The sequence below is a fragment of the Mustela nivalis genome (assembly GCF_964662115.1).
Source record: "Mustela nivalis genome assembly, chromosome: 6".
Lineage (NCBI taxonomy): Eukaryota > Metazoa > Chordata > Mammalia > Carnivora > Mustelidae > Mustela > Mustela nivalis.
Genome location: NC_139025.1, coordinates 36,839,282 through 36,864,320, shown reverse-complemented (window position 1 = coordinate 36,864,320; position 25,039 = coordinate 36,839,282). Strand labels below are relative to the sequence as shown.

General features: G+C 39.4%; 1 long non-coding RNA gene across 3 annotated transcripts in view; it reads left to right on the top strand.

Moving 5' to 3' along the window:
- LOC309866423 overlaps positions 1 to 25,039 on the top strand; it is a 63,472-nt gene that overhangs the window by 19,476 nt on the left and 18,957 nt on the right. For all 3 annotated transcript variants that reach the window (XR_014312647.1, XR_014312648.1, XR_014312649.1), the window contains exons 2-3: positions 677 to 847; positions 7,900 to 8,032. This is a non-coding gene — a long non-coding RNA (uncharacterized lncRNA). The remainder of the gene's footprint in view (positions 1 to 676; positions 848 to 7,899; positions 8,033 to 25,039) is intronic.

Sequence of the window (25,039 nt, the reverse complement as noted above, 5' to 3'; positions counted from 1 at the left end):
TTCCAAAGCTGTGACTTCCTGAGCAGGAGTGAAGGGATTCTTTATATTTAGGGTTTAGGATGAATGTTCCGAGAGGGCAGCTTCATCATGGCATTTGAAGAGGACATAAAGTTGTACAAGCCTGTACCTGCAAACAGGGTTAGGTTAATGAAGCTTATGCGTCTCCTGGGGCAGAGGCCTTAGCATTACGAGCAATCTGAGGTAACTGTCTCAAGTAAGGAATGCAGGGTATTGCCTACCTTTGACATAGCACTGGGAGTTTTCAAACGAATTGATTGTCTCTGATATGGTTAGGCTGTTTCCTGGCCAGGTGGAGACTGTTCTTTTTTTAAAGATTTATTTATCTATTTATCTATTTTTTGAGAGAGAGAGAGAGAGAGAGAACAAGTGGGAGGGGCAGAGAGAGATAGGGAGAGAGAATCTCAAGCTGACTCCATGCTGAGCTCTATCTCAGGACCCTAAGATCAAGACTTGAGCTCAAGTCAGACACTTAACCTACTGAGCCCCCTGGGTGTTTGTACTTCTTTGTCATTCAGACACCGACTGGGCAGTTCTACAAGCAGGATGCTGAGGCAAGTAGAGCTCACCAGGGATCTGTGGATCACCGGAAATAGCTGGAGGCCTGAAATGACTTCTCTTACACCAGGATAGTTGTGTCTCATCTTTCTTTTTCTAGAGATAGCTAATTCTGTTTACATTACTGGAAAGGGAATGTCCAGCACTAACAAGCAACAAAGGATGAGACAATGAAGGAACTTAAACACCTTGTGACAAATACCTCTGGGAGCTGGCATGTCTAGACTCTTGGAACCCTAGTCTATTTGACTGGCCTACAAAGTGCACCCTGGTAAGTGTACCCTCTGGATGGTGGAGACCAAAGACAGTACTATCACTGGTTACTAAGCCAGGCTCTTAGGACTTACAGAACAAGATGAAAAGGAAAATCTCATCCAGTTTTTCTTAGAAGCACATTAACAGCTTTAACTAAGCCTTGAGGCTCTTGGAGCCAAACTAATACATAGCAGAGATGTACTGTGGGGTTGGGTATTGTGTGCTGTTCCACAGTGTTGCGTGGAGCTTTTCTTGAGGTTGGCGGGTGACCTAGTGTCAATCTAATCCATTCCATGACTAACTTACCTAACACAGGAGTCTTTGAGTAAGGTGATAAGTATTCTAGTAGATTTTTTTTTTCATCTCTGTCTGCCAGCTTTTAAGTACTTGACCCATGTCTACTAGTTTTGTGGCTTGGACTTCTGGACTTCGAAGATGTGCCTTAGCAACAGCCTTTACCTCACGTGCACATTAACCCACACTGAAGTTTATATGACAAATGACATAAAAGACGTAGACAAAGGAAAACAAAAACCGTGGAGAGGACATGGATCAGTATTCCACTAAATTTACCAAGAGTTACTAAGCCCGAGAAACTAGTTCCACAAGTATTTTCTCCTGCTAATCTAAATTTAGAAAGAAAAAAAAAAAAGGAAAAAAAGGACACTCATTACTCTTGCTCCGTCAGACTCCACAGATAAGGATCTCTGGAGACTGACGTGGTTAAAAAATCTTACCTTCTGTTGGCTGTATGTCAGATTTCCCAAGGAGCTCTTAGCTGCCACTGTGTCTGGGGCAAGCAGTGTCCAGTAAGTCAAAGTGTCCTGCCAACTAGGCCACCTATTGAGGAGGAAGAAATTTTCTTCTCTCCTAGGTTTTTCTAGCTGGACTAAGAATTAAATTTACCTAAGACCCAACAGATTAATAGGAGAAAATCAAATTTAGTTTCATATCTATGGAGAAATCCACACAGACATGAAATTCCAAAGAGAGTCACTCAGCGTGAAGCTCATTGACTGACCTCCTGAGCCTGAGGAAAGGGGTAAAGGTCTAGGGATACAAAGGGGAGAAAGACCATTAGCAGGAAGGTAAGAAGAGATTTTGGTAGACAAAGGTTGCCCTATTTATTAGGTAAAGAAGAATCTTTGTTAATAACTCTCTCTCTCTTTTTTTTTTTTTTAAGATTTTATTTATTTATTTGACAGACAGAGATCTACAAGTAGGCAGAGAGGCAGGGAGAGAGAGAGGAGGAAGCAGGCTCCCCGCTGAGCAGAGAGGCTGACGCAGGGCTGGATCCCATCATGACCTGAGCCGAAGGCAGAGGCTTTAACCCACTGAGCCACCCAGGCCCCCCTCTTAATAACTCTCTTCCTGGTACAGGCTCTCCTTTCCAATGCCGGCTTTTGACTGCTTTTAATTCAGAATAATCTTCATGCCAAAGTGGCCCACCTTCGGGCAACTGGTTCTTGCCTCTCCAGAATTTTATAGGAAATGCTGGAAGTACAAATGGCACCATCAGGCATTGCCCGAACTAGAAGATGTGACCAAGCAAAGAGAGCCTGCGTCTAAAACCCACCCAATGCATAATCCAGAGAACTGTCATTGCGCAAAAACCAACACTACTAATTTAGAGTAGAAGAGGTTTTGGCTGCTTCGAGGACACTTTTTATCCAAAATAAGTAAATAACTCAAGGAATTTAAGCATGAAGTCAAAAGATATTTCCAATGAAAATACTCTCCATATTTTGCCAGGAATACCTATAAGAGGATAGGAAATTAATACTGAGCCATCTACAGGGGAAAATACCTTGTCTCTGAAAAATAGGAACTTTGGTCACTGATGTAAGAAAATAGTAAGGAGTAAGGCTTATCAACTGTTAAATGTATATTATAATAAACCAACCAATGTTAGGTCAATATCCTACAAAGAAAGGATCAGGGAAGTCATGAATTGGAAGAAAAACATGTCGTTTTTGTTTGTTTGTTTTTAGTTTGAAAGTGGTTAGTCCAGATTTGTATGTAAACAAGTGGAGTAGATTATCTCCAGCTCTAAGTTAAATGAATAATCAACCACACCTTTACTTTTAGAATTTTTTTTTTCCTTAAAGATTTTCTTTTTAAGTAATCTCTACACCCAGTGTGGAGCTCAAAGAGTCACATGCTCTGCTGACCGAGCCGGCTGGGTCAGTCACTTTTAGAGTTTTAATCAAAATTATTTAAGAGAAGCAAAATTAGCTGATTTAACTTTTATCTGTCTGCCTTTTGGATGTGCAAGTAAGAACATGAACTAAGTGGCCTGACACCCATGTTTGTTCATCATTCTTTTATGTCAGCCAGCTGGTTATATTAGCATAATATTTCTTTTTATTTTTTAAACAAGATTTTATTTATTTATTTGAGAGAGAGAAAGTGAGAGAGAGCATGAGAGAGGATAAGGTCAGAGGGAGAAGCAGACTCCTGGTGGAGCTGGGAGCCCTGTGCGGCACTCGATCCTGGCACTCTGGGATCACGACCTGAGCCGAAGGCATTTGCTTAATCAACTGAGTTACCCAGGCACCCATAATACTTCTTTTTTAAAGATTTTTTGGGAGGAAGCTCTTAACAACATTTTGTGGACAATTCAGGAAACTAGAATGGACTACATTGTTACATTTTTGGGGCATAAATATGGAATTGTGGTTATGGAAGAGAATACATGATGAACTATTGAGCAGTGAAATGTCATGATGCCTTCGTTACTTCCCAGTGCTTCAGAGAGAAAAAAGCAAACTGGTACAATGCTACCAAGTGGTGAATACCGGCAAAGATTATATGTAGATTTATCAAATGCTATCATATCTCTTTTTCTGTAGATTTTAAAATGTTGAAGAAAAATGATGTAAACAAAAGAGCTTTTGAAGCTTGTACAAAGATTTTTTTTCTCTTTAAGCCTTCTGTAAGGAAAGAATATACATCACTTTAGAGGCTATATAAAACCTATTCTAACTCCTGAATCTTATTTTAATTTGGCTAGAATACAGGTTTGTGATCAAATGCTAAACGTTTGTCTTCCCAAGAAATTTTAAAAGGAAGGCAATATAGGTAATTCAAAATGAATTTGCAAAATGGGATTCTCTGCCATCAGACCAGGATAATAAAAATAGGAGGGATAACTGTTGTAGGTAGAAAATATGACTAAATACGGGCATGTATGATCAGTTAAAACTGACATTCTAGTCTACAGATTGGATTAATGATATCTACCTCAAGCCTCAGAGGCAGATTTATGAAGAGTTGCACTGTGTTTGTATCAGTGAAGGTCTAGGCAGAAAAAGAGAAACCAGTGTTTGAAAGAGAGAATTTCATGCAAGGAGTTGATTTTACATAGGTGACTGAACAGCAGAGGCTGAGAAACCCCCAGGGCAATGATGCAACTCAGGGTGAGCACAGCAGAAGGACCTCCCTCTAGCGCCCGGAGGCCTTTCCCTCTCACACCCAGGGGCCTTTGAGAGAAAATGGCGCCCTTTGCTGGAGGCTGAGGCTGCCAGTTGAGAGCTGGAGCCAGGGCAGGGGCTGTTAGTTATGAGCAGAACCCTGGAGGAGGGGCAGGAGACCATTTTCTAGAAAGGGAAGAAATTCTGAGATAATATTTCTTAGTCTGTGGACTATTTCAGGAGACAAAAGAGAAACAACAACAACAACAACAACAACAACACAAAACGCTTCCTTGCATTACACCTATCCCTTTCCCCTCTGTAAAGAAGATTTCTCTGGGGAGAACAGCAGGCAGAGGGAGAGGGAGAGCAGGCACTGCACTGAGCAGGGAGCCCCACACGGGACTTGATGATCCCAGGACCCTGGGATCATGACTTGAGCCAAAGGCAGATGCTTTACTGACAGAGCCACCCAGGAGCTCCTCTTGATTTCCTATGTCTTTTATTTTATGATACTAGACTAGTGAAGGGGGATGGAACTGAAGGTTGGTGGTAGGATGTAGGGGGAGGAGAGTGAAGTGGGAGAGAGAACAAGTTCTCGTTGGTTAGCTGATGAGTACATAGTTGGGCAATCTAAATTAAAGATCACAAAAAGGCAGAAGTGTTTTATTCAGCTTGTACAATAAAAAAAAAATTTAAGCTATCTGACATTAAAAATTGAGAATCTCATATGAAACTAAAATTCTAGCTTATCTTATAAATTAAGGTGCTCTGGTCACATTCGGCCCTCATCCCTGCCTGGCAGACTTGCTGGAGCATGTCCTTTCCAGTTCTCTGTGTCCCAGCTTTACCTGCTCCAGTCATGTGTGCCATTTGCCTGGCCCCTGCAGGCAGGCAATCCTCTTTTCTTCTTTTCATTCTAGACTGGATAAGGATTTGCACTAGCGATCACCTCCTCATTCTCTCCTTTCATATTGAATCAGCTTCTGCAACACTTAAGAGTTTACTTGGAGGGGGGCACCTGGGTGGTTCAGTTGGTTGAAGGGCTAACTTTGGCTCAGGTCATGATCTCGGGGCTCCTGGGATAGATAGAACTTGGTGTCTGTGCTTAGTGGGGTGTCTGCTTCTCTCTCTCTCTGCTCCTCCCAGCCCCATGATCTCTCTTTCTCCGTCTCTCTCTCTCTCTCTCAAATAAATACATAAACTCTCTCTTAAAAAAAAAAAAATCCACTTGGTAAGTCACTAGTCAAATCAGTGAAAACCCAACTCAAATTCTAGCAATATTCCCATGATACATCATTTAAAATTCTTTGTGAAAGAAGGTGATACAGGCTGGTTGGGACTGAGGACCCAGCTGTGGGGGGTCGGTGTCCCACTGGACCAGCCAAGAAAGTCCTTGGCTTCCAACAGGGTGGAAATCAAGCACAGCCAAAAAGGAAGTGAGAGCAGAGTTTCTTGAAGATAGTGTAGATACTGAGCCTATTAGGAGCCTAGGAAAGGGAAGGAAAGTGAATCTCATTCTTTGCTTGGGACCTGGGGTTTTTACTCAGGACAGTGATCTGGTGAACTTGTCTTCTCAGTAATCCAGGAACAAAGATGAGTGTTTAGGCTCTTCTCCAGAAGTCACTTATGCCCTGGAGCCAAGAGTTGATGAGTCAGTGGTCTTGAAAAATGTTCATGAGGACCCTGCCCAGTCACTCTTCAGATGTTATCTATTTTGTTAGAAGACTCTAAAGAAGTCATTAAATCCTTGATCTTTACAAGGAGGGCATGCATTCTCTGTTCTGTGAGGTATGTGTAAGGGAATCAAGGGTAGCAAGAATGGAAGCAGCTAAAGGAGCGAATAAAGCAGTTTTTCAGGGGGTCCCTTTAGTTTCCCTGTTTCAAAGGGATACATGAAAGTGATCGTGTGATTATATGTACAAACACATGTTTGCCCACAACTAAAAAACTTTGCATTGACTTGAAATAAGACAGTAAAACCAAAACAATTAAAAAAAATAGAATAAAAGTCAAACACCCGGCAAAAATGTTAACTAGCTGAGGTTAAGTCCTCACGTTGATAGCTTCCTTGAAGTCTTTCTCTCTTATTTTTTTTTTTTTAAGATCTTATTATTTATTTGAGAGAGAGAGTGAGAGAGAGCACGTGTGCATGGGAAGGGAGGGAAAAGCAGACTCCCTGATGAGCAGAGAACCCAACGTGGGACTTGATCCCAGGACCCCGGGATCATAACCCAAGCCAAAGGCAGATGCTTAACAGACTGAGGCACCCAGGCACCCAGTCTTTCCCGTTTGTAGTATGTAGCCTGTGTTGGGAACAGAATTCCTGTCCCTTTCAAGGTCCTTCTAGGTAGACTAAGAATTGACATGAAACAGAGAGAGAATAACAGGAGAAAATAAAATTTAATTTTATATGTAACATTGACTCCACACAGACATGAAAATTCCAAAGACAGCCAAGCAAATTGAGGTATATATGTCATTCTGAACTAAAGAGAAGAGGGCAGCAGCCTGGGACTTCAAAAGGAAGGAATGCAATTTGCAGGAAGATGAAAAAGAGCAAATGTTTGGTAAACAAATGTTTGCTGGGCCACTCAGAAACAATGGCGCATAGAGGACTTGGATCAAACAGGGCTTGCTACATTCCTCCCTGTCTACCATCCCTAGTTCATGGTATAATATAACTACCTATGGTAATAACTCTTCCTGGAGCAGGTCCTCTATCTAAATTCTTTTTGGGCATTGGGGAAGTAAAAAAGAACTTTACTGAATCTGCTGGGTTTTGATTGCTTTTTAACTCAAAATAATCTTCATGCCAAAGTGGTCCATCTTTGGGTAGTCTGCCCTTGGCCCCTACTCTGGTTTCAACTTGTTCGACGCTTTGCTCTCCTACTGGACTATAAGCTCTTGATGGCGAGGATTCTGTCAGTTTTTTATATAGCTGTAGTCCAAAGCAGATAGCAAAAAGGTTCATTGTTTCAATAAAGGGATGAAAATATATGAAGAAATTTTTTGCTCAGTTACTGCCAAAATCAAGCTATAGTAATCAAACATAAAATTATTTTTGGGAGGGTGCCGGGATGACTCAGTCAAGTTGAGCATTCGACTCTTTATCTTGGCTCTGGTCATGATCTTAAGGTCATCAGATGGAGCCCCATGTTGGGCTGGCTTTCTGCTGTGCTCTGTGCTGGGCATAGTGCCTGCTTAAGATTGTCTTTCTCCTTGTCTCCCCACCCCCAACATGCACATGCATGCATACTCTCTCTCTCTTTTTAAGAATTTATTTATTTATTTGCTAGAGAGTGAGCAAGAGAGAGCACAAGCAGGAGAAACGGCAAGCAGAGGGAAAAGCAGGCTCTCCATCAAGCAAGGAGCGTGATGGGGAACTCAATCCCAGGACCCTGGGATCATGACCAGATGACTGAGCCACCCAGATGTCATTTAGCTTTCTCTCTCTTAAGAAAAAGTATTTTTCAGGGGCACCTGGGTGGCTCAGTGGGTTGGGCCTCTGCCTTCGGCTCAGGTCATGATCCCAGGGTTCTGGGATTGAGCCCTGCATCGGGCTCTCTGCTCAGCAGGGAGCCTGCTTCCTCCTCTCTCTCTGCCTGCCTGTCTTCTCTGTCAGATAAATGAATAAAATCTTAAAAAAAAAAAGTATTTTTCAGATATCCAAAAACCAGGACAAGGAGAGAAGCAGCAAAGAGCCTTGGCTTGTGGCCTGACCATATCCTACGATTAGCCTCTGTCCAGAAAGAAGTGCGAAAAAAACAAGGAAACAAACACTCTAGGTAAGAAGGTCACTCTTGATTCCTCACTGTTAGTGACTTGAAGAGCAGGGTACAGGGTACATATCTGGTCTGGGTTTCAGGACAGGACTTTGGTTTCTTGGAGGAACGCTGCCATAGAGAAACTAATTTTCTTGGAGGAACGCTGCCATAGAGAAACTAATTTTCAAATGGTGACCTAGTTGATAAAAGAACAAAACAGAGGGGTGACTGGATGATTCAGTTGGTTAAGCGGCTGCTTTTGGCTCCCCTCATGATCTTGGCATTCTGGGATCAGCCCTGCATCAGGGCTACCTGCTCAATAGGAAGTCTGCTTCTCCCTCTCCCTCCCACCCTTCCCCTGCTCGTACTCTCACTGGTATGAATGTACTTGCTCTCTCTCTCTCAAAATGAGTAAGTAAAAAATCTTAAAAAAAAAAAAAAAAAAAGAACAAAACACTAATGTTGTTTACAATAGTTGAGAAAGTGGCAGAATCCCATAACTAGTACTGGCCAGCAAGACAAACTTAATTTGTAGGAAGTGACCAGAGCTGACACTACTCAATTTCAGATTTGATCCTAGAGTCCAGTGAAGGGTCAAGACTGCAGTGTCTGGGGAACACCTTGAATGAGATTCAGGAGGACCATTAAAAAATTCTAAATGTAATACCAAACAAGTTATTTAATCTCATTATGTGCCTTACTGTGCGATGGTGATATGGGAAAATAAAAATGGTGAACTAGTAGAGGGAAAGATGAGACATAATGCAAAAATACTTTAAAACCTTGATATCTTCATATAAGTTATACTGAAAAATACTCTTAAAGTGCTCAGTAAGGGGTGCCTTGGTGGCTCAGTGGGTTAAGCCGCTGCCTTTGGCTCAGGTCATGATCTCAGGGTCCTGGGATCGAGTCCCGCATCGGGCTCTCTGCTCAGCAGGGAACCTGCTTCCCCCTCTCTCTCTCTGCCTGCCTCGCCATCTACTTGTGATTTCTCTCTGTCAAATAAATAAATAAAATCTTAAAAAAAAAAAAGTGCTCAGTAAAACTAGAGTATCCTATCCTTTTTATGCTTGAATGCTATGCTGTACAATTCATGGACTCTTTTGAGCTCCCTCTGGTGGCACACTAACCTTTAGTGACTACTGAGTCTTTTCAAGACTCCTGTAAATTAAAAAAGAAAAAGAAAAAAGAAAATAAAAAACTCTTATAGATTCATTAATTGTAACTTTCATTAAGAATGTTTTTTAAGGGGTGCTGGCTGGCTAAGTTGGTTGAATGTCTGCCTTTGGTTTGGGTCATGGTCCCAGGGACCTTGGATCGAGTACCCTATCAGACTCCTTGCTCAGCAGGGAGTCTGCTCGTGCCTCACCATCTGCCCTTTCTCTTGCTCATGCTCTCTCTCTTGCTCACTCTCAAATGAATAAAATCATTTAAAAAAATGGTTTAGGGATGCCTGGGTGGCTCAGTTGGTTAAGCAGCTGCCTTCGGCTCAGGTCATGATCCCAGCATTCTGGGATCGAGTCCCACATCAGGCTCCTTGCTCGACAGGGAGCCTGCTTCTCCCTCTGCCTCTGCCTGCCATTCTGTCTGCCTGTGCGCGCTCTCTCTCTCTGATAAATAAATAAAATCTTAAAAAAAAATAGTTTATTAGGAGAACCCTGTCTGGCTTAGTTGGTAGAGCATGCAACTCTTGATCTTGGGGTTGTAAGTTTGAGCCCCATCTTGGGTGCAAAAATTACCTAAGCTCTTTGAAAAAAAAAAAAAAAGATTTTATTTATTCATTTGACAGAGAGAGAAAGAGAGAGCATAAGCAAGTAGAGCTGTAGGCAGAAGTAGAAGGAGAAGCAGGCTTCCCACTGAGTAGGGAGCCCAATGTAGGGCTCCATCCCAGGACCCCGGGATCATGACTTGAGCTGAAGGCAGATGCTTAACAACTGAGCCACCCAGGTGCCCCTAAAAAAAATAGTTTTTTTAGTTGACCAGTCTTAAATATTCAAATAAGTAAAAAGTGAATTTTCCAGAAGACAGATGCCAAAAACAGACCCATGGATAAATGGAAACCTGATATAAGACAGAGGTGGCCTGGTAGATAAAAAACAAAGTACAAACCAACTGGAAAGTGAGAAAATTATATGATTAGATATTTCACAGTGGAGGGAGTATGTATACCAATAAACATACGGAAAGAACCTCATGAGTGAACAGAGAAATACAAGCTAAAACCAGTGATATACCATTTCGTACCTACCATGTTAGCAAAACCTTAACAATCAGTCAACTTTTGATGTTGGTGAGGAAGCGGAGCTACAGAGCCCTCATATACTCCTATGGGACTGTAAATTTGATAATGATTTTGGATAACAATTTAGTATTGCCTCATAAGTTGAAAATACTGTGAAGGAAGGAAGGAAAGAAGGAAGGAAGGAAGGAAGGAAGAATATTATTTCTAGTGATTTGGCATTCCATTCCTAAGTATATACTCCAAAGAAACATTTTTTTAATATTTTATTTTTGAGTAATCTCTACACCCAAGATGAGACTTGAACTCACAACGCTGAGATCAGGGGTCACAAGCTCTACCAACTGAGCCAGCCAGGTGCTCCTGAGAACCATTTTTATATACACTTGTAGGCATGTGCGGGAGCGTCTTAGTTGCACTGTTCATGCTAGCAAAAAACTGGAAACATCATTAAAGGATAAAACTGTGGTATATTCAAATAATGAAATACTATAGAGCAGTAAAAAGAGTGAACCACAGCTGTAGGCATGAATATGGATGAGCCTCCCAAAAATGCTGAGTGGGGAAGAAAGCTATCACAGAAAAATACTTAGAATATGATTCCATTATATAAGATAAAGACAGGGAAAACTAAAAAATATATAGGAATATATATATAGGTAGCAAATATGTATTTAGAAAGTGAAAAATCGGGCGCCTGGGTGGCTCAGTGGGTTAAGCCTCTGCCTTCGGCTCAGGTCATGATCTCAGGGTCCTGGGATCGAGTCCCGCATCGGGCTCTCTGCTTGGTGGGGAGCCTGCTTCCCTCTCTCTCTCTCTCTCTCTGCCTGCCTCTCTGCCTACTTGTGATCTCTCTCTGTCAATAAATAAATAAAATCTTAAAAAAAAAAAAGTGAAAAATCTAGTGTTTATTATTCTTTTAACTATATATGTTTACTGTATTTTACCCTTTCATTTATGATATATGTCACAGTAATAAAGTAAAATAGAAAGTATTCATTTAATTCTCTATTCATTTAATTCTCTATTCTATGTTCATTTAATTCTACGTATTAATTGTGTATTACCCCCTTCCTCCCAGTCTCCATTTCACATCCCTAGAGACTAGTCTTCCTGTTATGGCTTATGTAATAGCCGGATCCCTGCAGCAAGGCTTCCTATTCACCATAGTATGAAGTGTGGCAGCTTAGGTAATAGATGATTGAAGCTCCTCCCAAGTGTGATCCCAGCTGACCTTTCCCATCTTGTTGTCTGCCACAGCACTTACTGCAGCCCCGTGGGCCTCCTCACGGATCTGGTACTGAAACAGACTATGAGTCTTCTCATCTCTTGGTCTTTGCTTTTGACATTCTTACTACATGTTAGTTTTGAGTCTAAAAACCATACTTTTTATAACCGTCAAGCTACTTACCAGCAATTTTTTTTTTGCATTTTTAAAATAAGCTATTTTTATATTATGTAAAGAGCAAAGTTGTCCTGTCTAAAGCAACAGACTTCAGTTTTCACTGAGAAGTATAGACACCATTGTGTTTGCTTGTGATTATCTGTAATTATCCTTCTGACCGGAGAATCTCTGGTTTGAGCTGAACACATCTTGTTTTTGCAATATGATTATAGAATTAGAGATTCTTACCCCTCAAAGGGCTCTCACGACTATGAAAATTATTAGTGCTTTGTATTTGTACAATTTGCTATAGGTAACATAACCATTCAGTTGATTACCAAGTATCACTAGAAAACATCTCCCTCATTTTACAGGTTAGGAAACTGAGGGAAGGAGAGAAGGCTTTAATCAATAAAATAGCATGATTTGGTAGGTGGGTTTAAGGTATTGCATTAGTAGCAGAAATAAAAATAGCAATAATAATAATGTCCTGAAAATGAAAGACTATCAGGTCCCGAATTTCCACTATTACCTGGAAATGTTTACAAAATAAAGATGGATTTTTTTTTTCAACTAATATTGGCTGACCACCTGCCAAAATGCAAGGCCAAGATGGTAGGTACTGACAGAATCACAAAGATTAATATGACATGGTCAGTGTCTCCAAGAAGATTACAAAGTAGGAGGGGGAATCTCTACCAGTATTTGTGATCAGATGCCAGTTTTTGTGTATGAGCTAAACCTGGTGCTCTCAGTTAACACACTAAAAAGAATACCTAGTACTTTTCCTTTATCATTAAAAGCCTTCAGAATGTATTCAGTAAATTAGTAAGCATACCAAGGAGGAGGGAACATTCTGACCTATATCAGTGTATTGTTTCTCATTCAAATAGCATCTTAGTTCACAGGAGGCTTTACATGAATGTTTATTACAGTATTTATTTCTCTTGATTAAAATGATAGCAGATGATTATTGAGTTCCATATCACAATTAAAATAAAAATTTTCCACCTTCCTGAAAAACAGGAGTGTCAAGACATTAACAACTCTGAAACTTAAATCAGAAAAAGGATTGCAAAACCCTTAGGCAACAACAAACTTTTGTAAATGTGTCTGATTGTAGGAAGTTAGCACAGTTATAGCTTTAAACTAATATGAAGGTCTTAGTTCAATATACAACTGCATGCCTTTAAACTTAAGTATAAGTAACATTTGCAGTGAACAGTACACATTTCTTAGAATTTCTCAAAATCTTTTCTTTGTCTTTTAGTTTGATTACTATTATGACAATGTCATACAGACTAGCAATATTGATGGCAAAATAATTAGTAATAGAGTTTTGCAGTATGGATCCTTGGATGAGCTCAAAGAGAAAGGAATCAGAGGAGTATTTTTTGATAAATGATACAATTTGCTATTAAGTAGGCAGCATTTTGAAGGTGATCACTCAGGAGTAGGAATTTCAATGTAAAAGATTATTTTTACATGCATATACCCATATTCTATAGTTGAACAAACTAAAATATATTAATTATTGAATTTCAGAGACTATTAGAGATTACCTAGACTAGTATTTACAAACTTTTTTCAATAGCAGCACCTTTTAAATAAAATCATATACAAAGTCCAATATATAAAACTAATAAAAGAGAGCTGTTGTAGAGGGAGTAGAGAATTCTTCCTTATCTAACAAATGGAGAAAATAAGTACATTACATCATGAGGCTTTTGATGGAAAGGGTAACTCACAGCTGAAAGAATTTGCACTTGACTGCTTTGACAGAGTACTTTGTCAGAACAGAGGACAATCTTGCAATTCAGAATAAGAATCATATCCTATTGCATTCCCAGAAAGTAAATTATTACTAACAGAGACATGTCTGGTTAGTATCTTCTACCTATAGTAGTTACACAGCCTTGAATTTGAAAGACTCAAAGAAAATAATTATAATTTTTTAAAAAGATCTTATTTATTTGTTTGAGAGAGTGAAAGCAAGAGAGATCACAGAGGAAGATGGAGAAGCAGACTCGCTGCTGAGCAGAGATCCTGATGCAGGGCTCAATCCCAGGATCATGATCTGAACCAAGGGCAGACACTTAACCAACTGAGCCATCCAGGCACCCCTAAAAGTAGTTATAATTTTTCATTAATTATATTACTGTTTTAGTAATGGTGGAGTAGTTCACATTGGACCAGTGCTCCCACAGATAACAACTTTCAGCCTCAGATAAAGTATAATTAATGCTTACTTGAAGGCACTGGAGGGTGAGTGACAAAAGCTGCCAGAAACTAGAGAGAAGTTGACCCTTAAAAGAAGGGAAAGGGGGCGCCTGGGTGGCTCAGTGGTTTGGGCTGCTGCCTTCGGCTCAGGTCATGATCTCAAGGTCCTGGGATGGAGCCCCGCATCTGGCTCTCTGCTCCGCAGGGAGCCTGCTTCCCTCTCTCTCTCTCTCTCTCTCTCTGCCTGCCTCTCTGCCTACTTGTGATCTCTGTCTGTCAAATAAATAAATAAAATCTTAAAATTAAAAAAAAAAAAAGAAGGGAAAGTCACTGGAATATATCTGCAGTTTTTATGGCTTTTCTCCAGAGAGTGCTCACCAGTCCATACAGAGTGGAACAACTAGAACTCAAGCAAAAAGCTAGTCTTTGAGGATGTCAGAATGACTCAAAAGTGAAGGGGAAAACCCTGGAAAGGGGATAGCCACATAGGAAGAGTGGTCAATTCTGCGTATAGATTCGGCCCAAATCTTTGACTTCCATTCAGCACATTCATGAGGGAGACTCCAAGTATATTCACAAGGGAGACTCCAAGCAGCATGGCTAAAAGAAGTAGGTTAAAAGGAGGTCGAAGTAGGGGCGCCTGGGTGGCTCAGTGGGTTAAAGCCTCTGCCTTCAGCTCAGGTCATGATCCCAGGATCCTGGGATCGAGTCCCACATCGGGCTCTCAGCTCAGCAGGGAGCCTGCTTCCTCCTCTCTCTCTGCCTGACTCTGCCTACTTGTGATCTCTGTCAAATAAATAAATAAAATCTTAAAAAAAAAAAAAAAGGAGGTTGAAGCAGAGATTAATGTTGCTGTTGACCATAGAGGAGACAGAGTTCGGAATTTGAGTCCAGTTAATTTATCCAATAGAACAACACTCAACAATTTCCAGAGTGCCATGCAGCATTCATATTTGCCAAAAATATCATTCAAAATTTGAAGGTATAATGAAGACATTTTCAGATGAAGACTGAAAGAATACATCACCAGCAGACTTGAAATATAAGATAGTGTGGATCTTCACAAAAGGATAAAGAGTACCAGAAAAGGTAAATTTGTAGGTATATATAAAAGATTTTTTCTCATTTTATTTAATTTTTTATTTTTTATTTATTTATTTTTAAGATTTTATTTATTTATTTGACAGAGAGAGATTACAAGTAGGCAGAGAGGCAGGCAGAGAGAGAGAGGAGGAAGCAGGCTCCCCGCTGAGCAGAGAGCCCGATGCGGGACTCGATCCCAGGACCCTGAGATCATGACCTGAGCCGAAGGCAGCGGCTTAACCCACTGAGCCACCCAGGCGCCCTTATTTAATTTTTTAAAAGACTTTGTTTGTTTATTTATTTAACAGAGAGAGAGAGAGCTGGCAGAATGGCAGGTAGAGGGGGAGAGAGAGAAGCAGATTCCCTGCTGACCAGAGCCCAATGTGGGGCTTAATCCTAGGACCCTGGGATTATGGCCAAGCTGAAGGCATACCTTTAACGGACTGAGCCACTGAGGCACTCTTCATTTTATTTAATTTTAAAAACCAACTTACTATTTAAATAAAAGACAAAAATAAAAGTGTAGCGTTTATAATATACATAGAAAAGTATAACAATAATGCACAAAGACAGGAAAGGAAAAGTGGAAGCTTGCTTTTGTAAGGTTATTACATTATACATGAAGAGGTAAAATATTACTTGAAGGCAGATTGGGATGAGTTAAAAATGCCAAACTAAGAGCATCCACTGAAAACAAACAGGTATAGCTAATAATCCAATAGAAAAAATAAAATGGAATGTTAAAGGTAACCCAAAAGATGATAGGAACAGAGGAAATAAAAGAACAGAGAACATATTAAACAAGTAGAAAAGAAACATCAAGATGATAGACTTAAACCCAATAATATCAGTTATTCCATTAAATACAAATGGACTAAACAAGCCAAATAAAAGGCAAAGATTGTTTAGACCCACTGCATGCTATCTATTAGAAAGTCACTTAAAATAAAATGCATAGATTAATTTTTTTTTTTTTTTAAGGAGGCTTCATGCCCAACATGGAGCTCATTTCAGGGCTTGAACTCACAATTCTGAGATCAAGACCTGAACTGAAATCAAGAGTTGGACACTTAACTGACTGAACCACCCAGGTGCCCCTAGGTTAAATTTTTTTTAATGGAAAAAATTACACCATGAAAATGTGAATTGTTAAAAAGCTGGATTAGCGATTAATGTAAGATAATGTAGACTTCAAGATGAGGAATAGTACCAGAGGCATTTCATAATGATAGATGAGTCAGTTTCTCAAAAATACATAAATAATACCAAGTGTGTATGCACTTGATAACAAATCTTTTAAATACTTGAAGGGAAGGCATCTGAATGGTTTAGTCTGTTAAGCATCCAGCTTTTGATTTTGGGTCAGGTCATGATCTCAGGGTTGTGAGATTGAACCCTCCATGTGGCTCTGTGGCTAGGCATGGAGCCTGCTTAATATTCTCTCTTTTCCTCTCCCTTTATCCCTCCCGCCATCTCTCCCTCTCCAGAAAAATAAATAAATAAATAACTTGAAGGAAAAGCTGACATTACAGAAAATAGAAACAGATAAATCTATAATTATAGTTTATAATTCAGCATATCTTTCTCCATAATTTACAGGACAAGTGGAGGGGGGGGGTAAGGATATAAATGACTTGAACAATGTTATCAATCAACCAAATTGCAGTAGTTGGCATTTATGGAACACAGCACTCAAAAATGGTAGCATACACGTATTTTCAAGTGTACATGGAATATTCACCAAGTTAAACCATATACTGGAACAAAAAACAAGTTTCAGTAAATTTTGAAGTGCTGAAATGATATTGAGCATAGGCTGATTGCCCATAACAGATTTAGAGTTGAAATTTTTATAAATGCATCTGGAAAATTCTTTTTTTTTTTTTTTAAGATTTTATTTATTTATTTGACAGAGAGAAATCACAAGTAGACAGAGAGACAGGCAGAGAGGGAGGAAGGGAAGCAAGTTCCCCGCTGAGCAAGGAGCCTGATGTGGGCCTCAATCCCAGGACCCTGAGATCATGACCTGAGCTGAAGGAAGCGGCTTAACCTACTGAGCCACCCAGGTGCCCTGCATCTGGAAAATTCTTAAATATTTGGAAATTAAACAACAAACTTATAAATAACTCTTGGGTCCAAGAAAAAATTATTGTAAGAGAAATAGGAAAATAGTTTGAACTAAATGATATTGAAAGCATAACACATGAAAAATTGTAGGGAAAGCTAAAGCAGTGTTTAGAGAGAAATTTATAGCTTTAAATATTCATATTGGAAAAGAAAAATGGTCTAAAACAATGACTCAAAGGACATCTGGGTGGCTCAGTTGATTAAGCGTCTGCCTTTGGGTTAGGTCATAATCCCAAGGTTCTGGGTTCAAGCCCTGCTCAGCAGGAAGACTACATCTCTCTCTCCCTCTACCTCTCTCTCTGTGTCTGTAATGAATAAATAAAATCTTAAAAATAAAAGGCCAAATAAAATAAAATAAATAAAACAATGACCCAATATTGGATTAAGAAAAGCTGAAGGTAAGAGTAAAGTTAATGAAAATTAAGTAGAAGAAAGGAAATAATAAAGAGAAGAGCAGATATAAGTTTGGGGGGGGACCAATAATAAAAAAATGTAACAATGTCAAAAATTGGTTATTTGGAAACATCAGCAGGGTTGCTTGGGTGGCTCAGTTAGAGGAACATGTGACTCTTGATCTCCGGGTCTTGAGTTCAAGCCCCATGTTGGGTGTAGAGATCACTTAAATGCATAAAACTTAGAAAAGACCAGCAAAATCGATAGCACCTAGGTAGACAGATCAAGAAATAAAGACAGAGAACTCACGTTTATCAATGTCAAGAATGCCAGGTGAATTATCAGTATAGAACCTATAGACATTCATAGGATAACAAGGGGATATTATAAACAACTTTCACCATTTTTAAAATTTGACAATTTAGAGGAAATTTTCTGTAAATACAGCACAACTTACCAAAGCTAGTCCAATATGAAAGGAAACAGAGTGGTTCTGTATCTGTTAAAGAAATTTAATTTGTTATTTTAAATTATCAAAGAAAACTCCAGACACAATGGCTTCATTGATGAAATCTACCAACATTAAGGAAAAAATAACCAAATCTTAGAAGCATTCTTACAGAAAAATCAAATAAGAGGGCATATTTCCCAACTCTTTTTTATGAGTCGGTAATACTCTAGTACCAAGCTTGAGAAAGACAGCACCAAATATAAAGAGGAAGGGGCACCTGGGTGGCTCAGTCAGTTGAGTGTCCAGCTCTTGGTTTCAGCTCGGGTTGTGATCTCAGGTTTGTGGGATTGAGCCCTGAGTAGGGCTCAACTCACAGTGGGGAGTCTACTTAAAATTCTTTCTCTCCCTCTTCCTCTGCCCCTCTCCTCACTCTCTCTTTCTAAAAAAGAATAAGTAAATATATTTTTTTCAGATTTTATTTATTTATTTGAGAGAGAGAGAGAGAGAGAGAACATGAGCAGCGGGAGAGACAGAGGGAGAAGCAGACTCCTCCCCACTGAGCAGGGAGCCCAACGTGGGGCTCAATCCCAGAATCATGACCTGACCCAAAAGCAGACATTTAACTGACTAAAGATGTTAACTGGCTTAACCCTTAAGCCACCCAGGTGCCCCCAAAAGTAAATAAATCTTTAAAAAAACTAAATTAAAAAGAAAAAGAACAAAGAAGACAAGGAGGGAAGGAAGGATGGCTGGATGGACAGAAGGAAGGAAGGAAAGGAGAAAGAAGGGAAGGAAAAATTACAGATCAATATTTTTTATAAACATAGAAGGAAAAAAAATTTACAAAATGTTAGCAAATCAAATCCAGCAGTATATAGAAAGGACAATGCAATGTGATCAAATAGTCCTTATCTCAAGGACTATTTATCTCAAGGATATAAGGTTGGATTGACATTTAAAAGTTAGTATAATTCACCACTCTAACAGAATAAAGAATAAAAACCACGTGATCATTCTAACAGAAGCAGAAAGCATTTGCTTCCTCTTGCCTGTAATCTCAAAAACATTACACTCAGTGAAAGAAGCCAGACCCAAAATAGTACATAATGTATGATTCATTCACCTGTGGTTCTACAACAGGCAAAACTAATCTATAGTAAAAAATCAGTACAGAAATTGCTCTTAGATTGTGTTGGGATGGGGATTCACTGGAAAGAAGGTTGAGAGAATTTTTTAGGATGATGGAAATATTCTTAGGGGTGGGTTAAATTGGTTTATACAGTTGTCAAATAATACTCAAGATTCATATAGTTCACCGTATATAAATTTTACCTAAAAAAATAAAAAAATAACTAGGTAAATAATGATCTTTGCTTACTAGGTTTGCTTTTCACAGTAGTGTGGGGTAACAGTCCTAAAAGTGCATCCTTGTGCAAATAAATATCTTGACAATAATGGAACCAGTTTCTCACTGTTGGAGAAGGAAATTACAAATATGGCAAGCTAGAGGGAGCATATATATGTACATAAACATAAATGTATATGCATATTTTTTTTCTAGCTTTGTCTGTTGAGAAGGCCTAGAAATAATGACACATCAATAGCAGTAAGTACACCTAGCACCCAGAGTTGGTTCCTTTATTTTTCTCTTAAAATAGGGCAAGAACAAAATAAGCATAGAAATATCTTGTGCCAGAAATTAGAAAAGTGATCAGAGAATGATTAGAGAAGTGATCGGAGAATGAGGTGTCAGAGGTAGAAAGGATCTAACCTGAAGTTTTTCTCACTACCTAAATTTAGCTTTTTTTTTTTAAATTTAGCTTTTTACATTTATAATTTGAGCATGAAAGTAAATGATGGAAATGGAGTATAATCCATTAAATAAAATGAGATTCCAGGAATCCATGCTGATATGAATGAATGAAGGAATCAATTAATTAGAAAAAGGAAACCTTTGGGATGCCTGGGTGGCTCAGTCGGTTGGGCCATGCCTTCGGTTCAGGTCATGATCCCAGGGTCCTGGTTTGAGTCCTGCATCGAGCTCCCTGATGAGCAGGAAGCTTCTCCCTCTGCCTGCTCATGTGTGTGCGCTCTGTCTCTTTCTGACAAATAAAACCTGAAAAAAAAAAAAGAAAAGAAAAAGGTAAGCTTTTATTTACAGTAGAATGGTAACTAAAAGTGTAGAAGAAATGCTGAAATGAGACGTCATCAGTGGATGTTTGAACCAGTAGGTGAGAATATGCCGGTGTGTTTACATAGTATCCAAGTACTTTCCCACAAATTACTTAATATTTGCATAGAGGAAAATATTAACTTAAAATGAGGTAATGTCTTGGCCACTATTTTCACTTAGTGAGAAGAGTTAGCATTAGCAACATTGGGACAGTATGACATCATGTGTTATTTGATATGATACTCTCAGAAGGCTATCGCATCACTTCTGTATAGTTCTTGCCAGAAATGCATAACCCAAATTTCATTATGATGAAACAGCAGACATTCATGTTGAATGACATTCTACAAAATAACTCTGTCTTCTCAACACTGAAGAACTGTTCTAGATTAAAAGAGACCAATGAGTCATCACAACTAAATACAATATGGCATCATGGGTTAGAGTGTGGACAAGGAAAAATAAATAGCTATGAAGAACATTAATTTGATTAGATAATGGTATAATATCAATGTTAAACTTTTTTTTTAAGGTTTAGTTTATTTAAGAGAGAGAAAAAGAGAGAGCAGGGGGAAGGGCAGAAAAAGTCTCAAGCAGACTCTACACTCAGTGCAGAGCCAAGCCGGGGCTTCATCCTACAACCCTGAGATCATGATCTGAGGTAAAATTAAGAGTCGAAGGCCAAACTGACTGAGCCACCTAAGGACTCCTATGTTAATCTTTCTGATGTAGGTCATGTACTGGTTATGTAAGAGAATGTCCTTGTTCTTAGAAAATACACACAAAAGGGGCACCTGGGTGGCTCAGTCAGTTGAGTGGCAAACTCAGTTTGGGCTCAGGTCCTGATCTCGGGGTGTGGGATTGAGCCCTGCATTAGGCTCTGGGCTTGTTGCGGAGTTTGTTTGAGGATTCTGTCTCCCTTTTCCACTGCCCCTCTCCCCCAACCCACGCTCATTCTCTCTGTAAGGTAAATAAATAAACCTTCCAAAAAGAAAATACACACAAAAGTGTTTAGGATTAAAGGACCCAGTTGGCTGCTAATCTGGTAACAGCCTAATTTTAAATGGTTCAGAAAGAATATATGTACATATATTCGCATGGATATATATGCACAAACAAAGCAACAAATTAAATATGTGTCAGAAAGAGAATGATGAGTGGTGCAACATTTAAATAGTTTGTCAGTCTGCTGGGTATATGGGAGTTCCTTATACTATTCTATTCTTGCAAGTGTTTTGTAAATTTGTACTTATATCAAAATTAAAAGTTTAAAGTTATTCACACTACCAGGATGTGTATGTAGATGTGTATCAGAGTGCATGTGTACATGTATCTGCTAAATTCAGAGGCAGGTTGCTATACTTTAAGTGTGGAAAAAACACAAGCTCTTAGTGTTAAGTATGAAATGGTGATGCATATTCTTAAGGAACACAAACCCTCTATGCTGATAGTCCCACCATTCTCTATTCTTTAAATGTTTTTGTTGTTTTGGAAATATTGAGAAATTGGGAAAAGATATCCCACTTTGTTTTCACCCTTAATCAAAACTAGTGTGCCTCATGTTCAGTATCTACTTCGGATTAAGTCTGCGTGACAATATGAATATTTACAGTCATGACTTCAAACCTGCTCTTGAAGTAATTATATCTCTGTGAACTGCTTCTAGGGATGGATTACATGAAGGATTTAGTATAATCCAAAAAAATGCATTGTGTATCTAGAATGAAAAAATCTGCTTATAAAAATCTACAAGATTGAACAGGTGGAAATGTTTTATAAAACCAATAGGAAACTTTAATAAAGTTTTATGTTTGTTTTTATCATCAACCATATACACACACTTTGTTTAAAGAGTCACATAATTCAAGTTTTTTTTAAATTAACATATAATATATTATTTGTTTCAGGGGTGCAGGTGTGTGATTCACAAATCACAGCACTCACCGTAGCACATTCCCTCCCCAATGTCCATCACTCAGCCACCCCATCTCTCCCACCCTGCCCTCCACTCCAACAACACTCGGTTTGTTTTCTGAGATTAAGAGTCTCTTATGATTTGTCTCCCTCTCTGGTTTCATCTTGTTTCATTTTCCCCTCCCTTCCCCTGTGATCCTCTGTCTTGCTTCTCAAATTCCTCGTATCAGTGAGATCATATGATAATTATCTCTCTCTGATTGACTTATTTCACTTAGCATAATACCCTCTAGTTCCATCCACGTTGTTGCAAATGGCAAGAGTTTGTGTTTTGATGGCTGCATAATATTCCTGTGTGTGTGTGTGTATACCATATCATTATCCATTCATCTGTTGATGGACATCTGGGCTCTTTCCATAATTTGGCTGTTGTGGACATTGCTGCTATAAACATTGGGGAGCAGGTGCCCCTTTGGATCACTACATTTTTATTTTAGGTGTAAATACCCAGTAGTGTAATTGCTGGGTCATAGGGTAACTATATTTTCAAATTTTTAAGGAACCTCCCTACTGTTCTCCAGACTGGCTATACCAGCTTGCTTTCCCACCAACTGTGTAGGAGGGTTCCCCTTTCTCCACATCCTCACCAACATCTGTGTTTCCTGACTTGTTGATTTTAGCCATTCTGACTGGTGTGAGGTGGTATCTCATTGAGGTTTTGATTTTTCAACAAGTTTTATTAAGAGAAATAGCAGTGCCCTGGCCTCCTTTTAACCCATTACCCACTTTTCAGAGACAACCACTTCCATTTCTTCTTTTTTTTTTTTTTAAAGATTTTATTTATTTGACAGACAGATCACAAGTAGGCAAAGAGGCAGGCAGAGAGAGAAGAAGAAGCAGGCTCCCTGCTGAGCAGAGAGCCCGATGCGGGGCTTGATCCCTGGACCCTGGGATCATGACTTGAGCCGAAGAGGCTTCAACCCACTGAGCCACCCAGGCGCCCCACCACTTTCATTTCTTACAGCTACTTATTTTGATATTTACTGCTATGTCTCTAAATAACATGCTTAATTGTTATTTCTTGATTTTTTTGATTTCATAAACTTGATTTATTGGTTTATTCCTGTGGAAAATGGGGACCCAACTTTCTCTGTTCTCCCTTTACCCACCACACAGGCATTCACCCTTCCCTTCCTTCCAACCTCCCTTACCCTCCATCCTCCAAAAATTGTCCTATCAGACTTTTGGTTACATTGATTTTTTAAAGATTTTACTTATTTATTTGAGAAAGAAAGAGAGAGTGTAGGAGCAGAGGAGAGGGGCAAAAGTCGAGGGAGAAGCAGGTTGCCTGTGAGCAGGAAGCCTGGCTTGGGGCTCAACCCCAGGACCCCTGGGATCACTACTGAGCTGAAGGCAGATGCTCAACCAACTGAGCCACCCAGGTGCCCCTGCTTACATTAATCTTAAGGGTTTACATAATTACGACTACACAAATACTAGCCGGGGCAAGTAGTATACCATGATCATCTTCTTTTCCTGAACAGGTCTTTGTTTTTCCCAGAGTTAATAATTATCATGTTTTTTCATTGGTTTAGGTTCTAAGTACTTATCACTAACTCAGCCCCAGACTCTGACAATGGTCTGAATCTTAAGAGGTTCCAATGCATCACCTATTTGGCTTTATCTTCCAAAGATGTCTGGCATGACACCTGTGATCTACTCTAATCTGAACTGGTTTGCTGTTATGCCTGGGGACAACTGTCATCCTGGAGTCTCCACTCACTATCATCCTGGTGATTCCTTTCACTCCTTGCCTATTGTAGATCTTCTGTTTCCTGTGCTGTCAGTCATTTTCATTTTGGGTTATACTTTTGATTTAGAGGAGCACTTCCTGTGAAAGATGCAAAAGAGTTTTGTTTGACTTTTTTTTTTTTTTAAGTCTTTGTGTGTATGAAAATATCCTTAGTCCTCCAGTGTCCTTGATTTGTCAGGCGTAGGACGCTCACCAAAGACAGTAAGATTGAGTGTGATTAAGTGAACATAGAGGTGAAAACCCTGTGGGTCAAGTCTGGAAGGTCAGGAATGGATTACAGAGGACTGCCCAGTTCAGTTACTGAACTGAGATACTGAAACAAGAAGAAAACTGTGAGGTGACTTTACTTGATGGTTTTGCATTTCTACCCTACTTCCACCCTCTATCTGCAGAATGAGAGCTCAGGCAGAAGTTACAGAAAACAAGGATGCTGTATTTTTGTTTATCTGAGTTTGTGATGTGTTCCAGGTTGACCCCTCGGTGTGCCTTTCTGATTTCTTTCAAATTTCCCCCCCACGCATACACACACAATGAGTGTCTTTTGCTTTTATCACCAGAAAAACCAATATGGGTGTTCCTATTTCATGATGAATTTTTGTGGAGAACTAAAAGAAATGTTCAGAGGAGCCTTTCCAAGGTATACAGTAAAGTTTCTAACCCACAGGTGACAGGAGAGAGCGGTAGGAGATCAGAGGTGGTCTGATAAATGGAAGGTCAGTAGGGGGTCCGCATTCTATTGAATGTGATTGAGCACTTTGTAGAGGGGTCTAGCCTTGTGCAGAAAGAATTGTCACAGTGTTTCAGAGAGTAACACAGGGATATAATGACTTTATTTGCCACTCTTTTGCTCTCCATGAAAATTTCATTCTCAAGAGCTAGGTTATAGCCATCCCAGATTCTGATGTCTCAGGGTTGTAGCTATTGAGAAGATGTTTACCTAACTTTGGTGAGCTCTGGTCTCCTTATCACCCCCCTTTTTCCCCCCCTGGATCCTATAATTGCTAATAAAAACCCTACTGATGAGAAGTCCATGTCAGTCTGATTTTTATTCTTTTTCAGTAATCTGTTTCTGTACTCATCCCAACCTCTCATCCTCAATAGTTTTTAAGATTTTCTCAGTATCTTTAATTTCTACAGTTTAACTTCTGCGTGACTTGGTGTTGTTTTGTTCTCCTTGTATTTATCCTATTAAGATTCACTGGAATTTTCCAGTCTTGGGATTCATGTCTAA